The sequence below is a fragment of the Anas platyrhynchos genome, chromosome 25 (genome assembly GCF_047663525.1).
Source record: "Anas platyrhynchos isolate ZD024472 breed Pekin duck chromosome 25, IASCAAS_PekinDuck_T2T, whole genome shotgun sequence".
NCBI classification, from domain to species: Eukaryota; Metazoa; Chordata; class Aves; order Anseriformes; family Anatidae; genus Anas; species Anas platyrhynchos.
This window is the reverse complement of record NC_092611.1, coordinates 6,349,317-6,358,779: the sequence shown is the minus strand read 5'-3', so window position 1 is coordinate 6,358,779 and position 9,463 is coordinate 6,349,317. Positions and strand designations below refer to the sequence as shown.

The 9,463-nt window shown below is 50.8% G+C and overlaps 2 long non-coding RNA genes across 2 annotated transcripts; both read left to right on the top strand.

The window, feature by feature from the left end:
• The first annotated feature begins 1,781 nt into the window (after positions 1 to 1,781).
• LOC106019725 (uncharacterized) lies at positions 1,782 to 3,278 on the top strand. Its single transcript, XR_011804943.1, has 3 exons — positions 1,782 to 1,891; positions 2,728 to 2,774; positions 3,139 to 3,278. It is a non-coding gene; the product is annotated as an uncharacterized lncRNA (long non-coding RNA).
• A 382-nt stretch (positions 3,279 to 3,660) lies between these two features.
• LOC139999442 (uncharacterized) lies at positions 3,661 to 9,416 on the top strand. Its single transcript, XR_011804960.1, has 2 exons — positions 3,661 to 7,007; positions 8,827 to 9,416. It is a non-coding gene; the product is annotated as an uncharacterized lncRNA (long non-coding RNA).
• Positions 9,417 to 9,463: the final 47 nt, after the last annotated feature.

Here is a 9,463-nt window from a genome sequence, read left to right as displayed (position 1 = left end):
GTCTGGTGGGAGATGTGGTGATTGGTGGCCGCCTCGGTCATAGCGACCATGAAGTGGTTGAGTTCAAAATTTACGGTGACAGAAGGAAAAGTGCCACCAAAACCTCATCCCTAGATATGGGGAAAGCGGACTTCAGGCTGCTCAGGGAACTAGTCAGCAAGGTCCCCTGGGAAACTGCTCTTGAAGGCCTCGATGTCCACCAGTGCTGGTCATTCTTTAAGCGATGCCTCCTAGAAGCACAAGATCAGGCAATTCCTAAATATCGCAAGTCAGGCAGGCGCGGCAGGAGGACGGCGTGGCTGACCGGGAACATTCTGATGGAGATTAGGCGGAAACAGAGAGTGTTTTGCTACTGGAAGGAGGGCCGAGTGTCATGGAAAGAATACAGGGATGCTGTTCGTGTTTGTAGGGAGAAAATTCGTGTGGCTAAAGCACACCTAGAGTTGAAGCTGGCTGTGTCTGTGAGAGAAAATAGAAAGGGTTTTTTTAGATATGTGAATGGAAAAAGGAGAACTCCTTCCAACTCAGGATATTCTATGATTCTATGATTTATTTACTGCTGTTGTCGTAAACAGCCGATTACTTTGTGACGCTTAATAAATCCCCTTTTTGTTAAGTGTATGTTTGTAAGCAGAGCTTTCACCTGTGTCTGTGTTGTGCGTGATTATAGCTGCAGTGCTTTCTTCTGACAGTGTGTATTTTTCATCCAGTTCCTGCCCTACCTTTATCATTTCACCTGCCTCTGCCTCCAATTTCCACCAACAGAACCTTCCCTTTTCCCTTTGGATGCCAGTAGCTTGCTGAAATACCTAGAAGTACTTCAAGTTAAGAAATAGCAAGCAAGAAAAGGAACCTTAGGAATAAAATACCAAACATATTTCCCCTGGGTGACAGCCACGGATTCCACTGACATGTATTTTAAGGAATATGTTTTCTCTGCTACTTCCCCTAGCCAGGGTCATGCTGCTAAACATCACTGTCAGAATCTCTTGCCCAGCACTCTTTTTGACTGAAATCTGACTCTATTCAAAACAGAGATTCATAACATTGAAAAAACCTATTCTGTGGAAAAATGGCACGTTATGTTTTGACTGGCTCATTACGAACACCCTCAGCTGCTTGCATAGTAAAGAACCTGTCATGATTGATGTGATCCTTGCAACAAAAATCCGAGAAATATGCTTGTTTAAAAGGTTTCTAAGCCAGCATATGAACTTAAATAGCAATTTCTTGGATTTTTCATATAATCTCATGATTTATAAGATTATTTCAGGACACGGGATATTTCAGAAGACTCAGTTTTAGTGATGAAGGAGAATATTTTGGCAATCAGACTGGCCAGTACTTTGTATCCAGGAATTTCAAAGCAATGAAAAGTACAAATCCTGGTGTAAGGAGAAGAAAGAGTACGCATTTTTTATTTTTTTTTCTCCCCATGTTTTTCTTTGCACAGGAAGGGCAGAAAAATGGGCTTTCTTTCTAAGTCATCTTTTCAAAAAGCACCAGGGAGACCACTACAAAACAGCAATGACTTTCTGTTTATGCACTTTACAGTAACAAGGCTTTTCCATGTAAAGGGTCTAAAATACTTTGCTCAGAATACAGCTCCAGGACAGGAAAAAAATGTGAGAGTTAATGGGTTTGCTCAAGAAACCAGGCTGGGCTGCACCTGTGCTCTGTTAGTTGCCCCCCAGGTGCTGCCCATGATTGTTCCTGGCCCCAGGAAGGATCTGCGTCCCTATAAAAAGCTTCCCAGGAACTATGGGGAGGTTTCTGCTTGTGCTGCAGCCTGGTGCAGGGAGCTGAGAGGTGCTGTAAGGGTCCCTGCTGTCTTCAGGATTACAGCTTCAGAGGGCAGCAGGTGCTTGGCTGGGGCTAAATGTTTTAAGTGGTGAGAGTCTTAATGTCTGTTTTGGGGTTAGGAGCTTATAAATAAGGCTGTATTTTAATTTTCTAGTGACCCAGGGTAGGAAGGGTGTTTGTTCAAGTTCTCTAGCTCTCAGCTCCTAGCTGCAGTGCTGGTGGGGCTCGGTGGTCCTGCAGGGAGCTGCAGAGTCCCCTTGCTTCTTCCTATCTCCAAAAACCTGTGGGGGAGCTGGTGAAGGCTGGGGAGACGCAGACATGGTGTGTCCAGCAAGTAATGTAATAAAACGTAATGCAATAGCAATGTAATAATGTAATAAAAGCCCGGAAAGAGCACTGCTGAGCGGTGCTGGCGGCACAGAGCAGCACACCATGAGATGTTCCTCCCGTCTGCTGGCAAGCGTGATGCTGTTTGTGCTGGCTGTGTCAGCTGCAGGAGAAGAGATGATAGCCAAACTGGTGTAACCTGCTGGGGTGAAGCTTCTTCCTTTTAAGCTAAAATACTGGAGTGCACCTGAATCAGCAGAATGGGCTGGTGTGGGTTCAGCATCTCCAGCCAGGCAGCAGGCACCACGGTCTGGGTGCGTGATTGCAGCCCCCCCAACATCAGCTCAACTCAAAATGCCGTGGTTTAGTGCAGGAAGATTCCTGAGTGAGCTCGGGAGGTCCTGTTTAGCCTTGTCTGGAGTTCATTTTTAAGCTCATTGGCATTGTAAACCTGAGTTTTCAGTCCCTGTGATTGAGAGCTCCAGGCATCTGAGCACCTCACCCTACAGCTGCATGGACGTCCTGCCCCCTGCCTACCATTGATCCTCCCCTTTTCACAGCCTCAGTGTGATCCTTTTTCCTCCCTTTTGTGCCCAGAAGGATGTGATAGAATAGCAGGAACCCAAATGCCACCAATATTCAAGGTATGGTCTCATTGTGTACATTTTTTCCCCTTCTGTCTGAATGAGCCCAGGGTGTTGCACGCAGTGGTCTCCAAAGTCCTGGTGCCTGTGTGGGCTGGAGGTTGGTGGGGTTCAGCTCTGGTGGCTGTCCCCTGCCCTTAAAATGGTTGTGGTAGCAGGTCACATCCCTGGGAGGGTTATTTATAAGGTTGTAATTGGTCAAGGGCTTCTTTAGCAGGAAAATGGGTATTTTCCATTGAGAACCTCTGTACAGGTGGAAGGATCAGAGAAATTAAAAAAAAAAAAAGCCTAAAATATTTTTTTTAAAGGCCCAAAAATGCATAGGGAACAGTCTTATTTCCTTAACTTTCATGGTTATTTCCAGCCACTCGTTCCTGCACGAAGCAGCACGCTCCCTTTGGAGCCGTTCCTGGCAGGGGGATCGCGCTGTGGAAGCGTTTGTTCTGGGAAAGCAGCGGCACAAATGTGGAAAAGATTAAAGCGGAGGCTTTTACGTCAAAATCATCTGAAGTGGGCATGGGTGGTTTAAAACTCGGGGAAATCGCTTCGGAGCAGATAATGCTTGTTTTTTTTGTCAGGAGGGGAATTAAAGGAGAGGCCTGGACCTCTGGTCTCAAGCTGGGCCCTGAGGGTGTGTGGGAGGCCTTGGGGTGCCCGGGGGGGACTGTGGGGCCCCACTTTGCCCCATGGGGCTCCCAGTAGGGTGGGATGGGGTGCCTCCATCCCCCAAGGGTGGATAAAGCAGTGGCACTGCCACCCTGTGGGCTTGGGGGGGGTTCAGTTACCCTTGGGTGCAGCATGGCCCCATGGCAGGGGGGAGGATTGGGGGCACACCAGCGGTTAATTTGGGGGAGATTCTGTTTTTTTTGGGGTTTTGAGGGAAAGTGTGAGGTAAATGAGATGAGGCAAGGTGAGGTTGGTAGAGGTGAAAGGCTAATTTAGAGGGAATAAAGGTGAAATTTGTGCTTGGGGGGGGAGGAATCTGGGGTAATATATAGGGTGCAGAGTGAATGTTATGGAGGGGAGCTCTGAGGTAGTGATGGCAGAGGTGACATGCTGTAAGGAAGAGCTGAGGTAATTTAAAGGACAAACTTTTTTAAAATGAGGAAAATAGAGGTAAGCTAGAGGAGGGGAGAGGTTACATCCTCGGTGGGAAAAGCTGAGGTAACTTAGAGGGAGCAGGGGTGATGTTTGGGGTGGGTTCATCTCAAAAGCTGTTAGTTCAGAGAAAAAAAAAAAATCGTATGTTTGATGGCATGATTTGGTGTTGTCACCGTGGGGTGGAGCTCTGTGACAGCCGGCAGGTGTCCTGGTGTCCTCTGCTCCCTGCCTGGCCTGGGACTGGGAGGAGAGGGAGCTCCTGCACCAGCTGTAGCAGAGGATTTGCACAGAAAATGGGACCCTTGATTTTAAAGTGCTCCACGGGTGATGTGGTGTTACACCTGGGAGCTTGCGTTTGATCCGATGCTGATTTGTAAATGGCTCTGAGAGCCTCTACCTGCCAAAATACTGGCACAGGTCAGCAGGCAGCGAAGTGATGGGGTGTCTGTGGGGTTGTGCATCCTTGGGGTGGCACAGCAGCATTTTTGGGGCCGAATCAGCTCTTTGAGAAGAGCTTGGATGAACCTTAGGAAGGTGAGTGAGGGACAGTGGCAATGGCAGTGCCACAGCCCCTTCCCAGGAGGTTTGGTTACACACCAATACAAAGCTGTGCATATAGCGTGGAGTAAATTGTTAAGCTGTTAGGAGCAATACACAGATTAATAAACCAATTAAATTATCTTAAAAGAGTGGAGTAAGTTAATTGTAATCAAGTGCTAACTGGCAGGATCCCAAACTCCATTAGGAATAAATGCTGCGCCAAGTGGCAAGGAGCTTCTGACTCTGAACATGATCAGCTAAGTAGCTGAAGCTCCGTGGAGAGATTGCTTCTGGTAAACAAATATTTGGGAGCATTTACTTCTCCCAATAAAGGCTTTTAAGAAATTGCAGATTTAATCTTTGTGTATTACCTTTACTTGTTTATTTCCAGTAATGGCACGGAGCTGTACAGCGAGTGGCTGCTCTGTTTGTCAGCTGTCAGCACCAGAGAGCAGCCTCTGAAAAGAGCAGCAAAGTTTGCCCCAGCATCTGCTGTCCCTGCCCAGCCCTGGAAAATAGGAAGGATTTGGGGAAAAAAAAAAAAAAAAACTAGGGTTTTTTTTGAGAATGACAGCTCTGATGGGAAACTCCTGGCAAAGTGTTTTGCTGTCAGTTAAATGAGTAAACTGACATCTCTCGTGATGCTGAGGTGGGATTGTGCCAGGAGCAGCTCCTGCAGCGAGGACAGCGCTGCCTGCCCTGCCCATGGGTCTAGTTCAATTCTAGTCCCATCTAGTTCAGAATCTGGTTCCCTTCTCCATGGGGTCCTGCCTTGGATGTCCTCATTTCCAGCTGTTTTGGTGCTTGTGGTTACTGAGCAGGCAGTGACTGCCAGCTGTGCTGCTGCTCCAGATGAAGTCCTCAGAGCAAGAAGGGCGCTGGTCTGTTTCTCCTTGCGTGTCGTGCTGCTTGGCCAAACTTCAGAAAAGTGCTAGGAACGAGTGCCTCAGCTTGTTCAATTACCCACGTGTCACGTAAAGCAGCAACAGCTCGGAAAGGCAATGAGATTGTGGTGGGGAGTTGGCCTTTTCAGCATGCAGATGAGAACTGTCTTTAAGGTTCATCTTCCTAGGTAAGTGGTGGTGGTTGGGTGATTTTTTTTCAAGTTAAGATTTTGATGTCACCTTATGGGTGACCTCAATGCAGATGCTCAGATTTGACAACAGAGAATATGGTTTACTGATGTTTTTTGAAGAATTCCAGGTTCATCTTGGAGTTAATTTTCTGAGTTTAGGGTTACTAACAGCTTTGTATGAATGGGTTTGTTCTAAATCTCTAACTGAACTTCCTCCAAAGCTGCTTGCTGTTGGTAATACGGCTCCAGAGACCTGTCCTTGGTGTCCCAGGGGTGCAGAGAGGCCTGGGGAGGTCTCCAGGGGAGCTGGTGTGCTGTGGGGCAAGAGGTTTGTGCTGCCTGGAGTGGCAGGAGGGTGGTGTAGCTGCAGCCAGCAGTGTTTTCAGGCTCTTGATGTTGTGCTGCTGTTGGAAATGATCTTCTGGGCTGCAACATAAATGAAGTGAGTGGGATCGTGTTTGCTGGAGGGCCTCGGAGCTGCCTCCTTGGTGCTTATTGTAGGACTTCAGGGAGTACATTGAAGAGCACCTGCACCAGCATCACTTCCCAGTGGGTACCTGGAACTCCTCCACTGCTACCAACAAATTTTTTTTTCTTTGATTTTTTTACCCATGGCCTTGGGTTCTTGTTTACAGTAGCTCAGTGACTCTCACTTTGCTGACTGCAGTGGTAATTCATCTCCTAGACCTGTATTTCAAATCACAGCTGGACTGGATGGAAAAAAAAAAAAGGCCATTTCTTCAGGATGTTTTTCTGTGTTGATGCCTGTGCACACAGACACAAAGTGACCCAGTTCCTGCCCCTGGAGGAGGCTGCAGAAGGGATGGGGAGAGGAACAAGCCTCCAAGTGCTGCTACGAGGCCTTCCAGTCCCAGACACAGACAACAATGGGCAAAAGCTCCCTGGGAAGCGCTTGAAAATCTCCCTCTGCTCCTGATAAATTGTTTTTACGGACGGGGAGGGATGGCTGAGTGACGACATGCAGCAGGAGTCTGGCTGTGGGGCCAGATGTGGCTGCAGGGACGAAGGCAGAGCCGGGCTCGCCGCATGCCTTGGAGGAGATCCCACGGGGCACTGGGGGGGCTGTGATGTCCCCTGTCACTGCAGTGTCCCCAGGGGGCTGTGTGGGGCCTGGGAGCAGGGGGATCTCCTGGCTCAGCCCGGGTACACGCTCCCATTGTCCCCGATAACAATGGGGGAGCTGAGCAAGCGCCGCAGCCGATGACACAACCCCAAGCTCGGGGAGCAGCTGGCTGGCAGCTAAAGGGAAGCTCTGTGCGGGTTCCCCCCTCTCCTGCCAGCCCCCAGCCTCGGGGAGAAACCCAGCTCTGCCCCTGAGCTGGACAAACCCTCCTGTCCTTATTTAATCCTTCTCCTCCCGGGGTGAGGAGTTTCCCGGCTGGTCTGGAGCTCGGGGGACCCAAATTCCTGCAGGGAGCCGCTTCCAGCGGCTGCGCCTCTCTGCGTGGTGAGAGTTAACCTCCTGGCTGATGGTTCTTCATAAATAAGCAATGCTGGTAAGCAGTTTCCACTCCTGAAGGCCCCGCAGGTAGGAGGAGAAAGTGCAGGGAAGCCATTTCTGTGTTCTGCAGCTTGCATTATTCATCGCTTTTGGGACAGAGAGGAGAGAAAGCTGGGCAGGGGATGGGGGCAGAAGCTCTGAGCCCATTTCCCTGCCTGGCACCTTCCTGCAGGTAAGGGACCCAAATCTGCAGACGGAGCTCGGAGCTGCCTGCCAAGCCGAAAAGCTTTGTCAGCCCGAGATGTTCCCCCTTCCCCTGGGGCCAGGTCTTCCAGTAAGCCCTGCAGCGAGCAGCTCTCCCATCCAGCTGCTGTGTGGGGAGAACCAGCCTTTAAAACCAGAGCTTTGGTATCATACACATTTTAGATCATCCGCTATCTTTAGCAGTCAGTATAGGTTACAGTTACACAGTTTCTAGCCATCAGTACAGCTTATTATACAGAAATCTTAGTACTCAGCATGGCTTTCCTATTATCTAGGATTTTTAGTCACCTTGACCCTCTGCAGATCAGGCCAAATGGTTAATAATCAGCACTATGCAATAATCATTAGCTACGTGCAGGATTGGGTGAGAAGTGCAGGAGTCACCGAGTCCTCAGATGGTGGTGGTGATGCTGACCCTGACCTGCAGGTCTCCAGCAGCAATTCTGGTTGCAGTCAGCCTTGCAGCTGCTTGATTTTATAGCCAATATTTTATGAGCAGGTGCCACCGCATCCCAGCCTTTGACAGCTCCGCTGGGGGAATGCCCAGGGAGATGGTGGCAGGGAGCTTTCCTCTCCTGCAACAGGGGTCCCCAGGTCCTGGTGACGATGCTGGTGTATGCGTGTTCTCATTGCAGTGCTAAAAATGGAGAAGGAGGTGGTGTGTGATCAGCCAGCTTCCATATGAAGTTTCTTTTGCCTTGCAAGGCGGCGGTGGTGTGGTTAACCACACTGGCAGGCGGTGCTGGTGCCAGGAAGGGGCACAGCATCCCCGTGCTGGGGTGTGTTGTGTGGCTGGGGGGTGCTGAACGTGGTGTCCCCAAGCCTGTGCTGCAGCAGGAGCCCTGCCTGCCCCGTTTCTGTGGCACACAGGGAGGGGGGAGCGCAGTCTCCTCCACCCCTGCTCTGTGCAGAGGCACCGCAAAGCCCAGGGGCTTCGTATCTGGGCCGTGCTCCATATAACATCCACGGGGCTTCACCGGGCTCCCGGGGGCTCTGCTGTCTCTACAATCAAGGGCAAAGCTCTTCTGCAGCCTCCCTGTCTTCGTCCCTCAAAGACGGGGAGGGGAGGGCCTGGGTTTTGCGGGAAGAACCACTCATCCTTCGCTGCCCTCTCCAGCTCTGGTCCCATGGAGGTCATTTTTTTCCATCCATGCTGCCAGATTTTCTGGTGCTGGTTCTCAGATGCCCCCCCCTCACCCTTCCATCCCTCCACTCCCCAGCTCTAATTACCGTGTGGGGGCTGCTGCTTGGGCAGCTCATCCTGCTGGCAGGGTGTGCGCCAGCCCCATGGAGTGCTGCTGTGCCATAATCCCTCACCATAATTCCTCACCAGGAGGGAGAGGGGCTTTCTGCTCCCCTGGGGAAGGCTGAGCACCCACCTTCCTGCGGGAAGGGCACCTCCTGCAGCCAGACATTTTTTGGGGCAAGGCCAGTTTTTAATTGCTGCAGCAGCGCCAGACACCCGAGTCATGGTGCTCCTCGGTGCCTCTGCTCCATGCCTGGTGTCTGCCTGCGCTGCTGGGCTGCCTCTGCCTGTCTGCCTCTCTTCCTGCTCCCTCTCTGCCTGTAGTTATTAAATTTTCTCCTCTTCACCCCATTCATTCCTTTAGCTTTATTCTATAGGGCGCCCCTGCATTTAGGTGTGACTGGGGGACTCATTTTCTCCGCTTTATGGATGGCATCCAGGCTGCTCTCTGCAGCGAAGGGGCCGTCCAGCTGGAGAACCTCTGCAAGGAGCCTTCTGCAAGCACCTCGGCAGGATGCTTGCTGCCAGCACTGCCCAGAAACTGCACAATCATGCCTGCCTCCACAGCACCGCCGCCAGCCAGAGATTTAGAGGGAGCTGATTTCTCTTGCAAAGGGTGCCTGAGCAACTGCGTGTCTCCAAAAGCAGCCCTCTGAGCCCCCTCCGTCGGTCTGTAGCATCCCAGCTCATCAGGGTCATCACATTCATGTGTGCAGATCCCTGGTCTGGCTCCCTTCAGTACCCCCCTGCCCCAACAGCCAGAGCCAGGTCTCCACTCTGCTGCTGGCAGTACCTGGGGAAATCTGGGACCCCTTTGGGGCAGTGTGCCTGCAGCCTGCTTTGTGACCAAGCAGCTGGTGGCAAGGTTTTGTGGGATGAGCAAAAACCCCCCCAGCACAGCCAGCTTGCAAAAAATCAGCACTCGGATGTCACCTGGGATCAGGTTCTGCTGGGGCAGAATATGACTTTTCATCTCAACTTTCACCCTGCCAGCCCTTTTT